The sequence below is a fragment of the Nanorana parkeri genome, unplaced genomic scaffold (genome assembly GCF_000935625.1).
Source record: "Nanorana parkeri isolate BGI_ZX_2015 unplaced genomic scaffold, ASM93562v1 scaffold20, whole genome shotgun sequence".
Taxonomy (NCBI): Eukaryota; Metazoa; Chordata; class Amphibia; order Anura; family Dicroglossidae; genus Nanorana; species Nanorana parkeri.
In genome coordinates this window covers 1,526,435-1,527,160 of record NW_017306288.1, presented here as the reverse complement: position 1 = coordinate 1,527,160, position 726 = coordinate 1,526,435, and positions in this window count along the sequence as shown.

Sequence of the window (726 nt, the reverse complement as noted above, 5' to 3'; positions counted from 1 at the left end):
GAAGCCAAAAGGCACCCAGGTTGAGAAAGGCCGGTCTACACTCCTGACCACATGGAATGTGCATATTTATTGTGGTTTATTCAGAATTAGGGGGACAATTAAGGGGATTTGGTGATGATATCATATGCCTAATGCATTACATGGCAGCAACACTACTGAATTATAGTGTACACACTTTGGCACTTCTACCTTTCTTTAATAAAGTGCATGGCAACCAATCAGAAACCATCTCCCACTGGGCACAATTTATTGATGTTATTAAACATCAGAAAGAAGAGGTGTCTGTCCCCTGTCTCCCTCCCCCCCACAACCCCACACTTCTGCAAATCAACTCAAAACTGACCCTGGGAAACAAGAGTCGAAATCTGAAATACAAAAAAAAAGGGACAACACAGACCATCCCTACTTCAAACGCCCTGATACATTGCGTCCACCGTCTTGGCCAAACTAACAAAAGCTGAAGACGCAGATACATGCAATCCCAATCAGTATCCCAGCTGACAGCCAGGCCATCCGTTCATTTATGTTTAATGGCGACTTTGATTACGAGTAAAGCACAAGCAGCCAGACAGAACGGAAGTATTATACCGTGTCTGCACAACTTCAGACAAAAACATCAATAGCCATTAGAACGCAATGGTCTGTAAGACGCGCATGATTCAGGCCACGTAGGGAGAGACACAAACTGCAGTCTGATGGGCCAAATCAATCTGACAAAAGGTGATG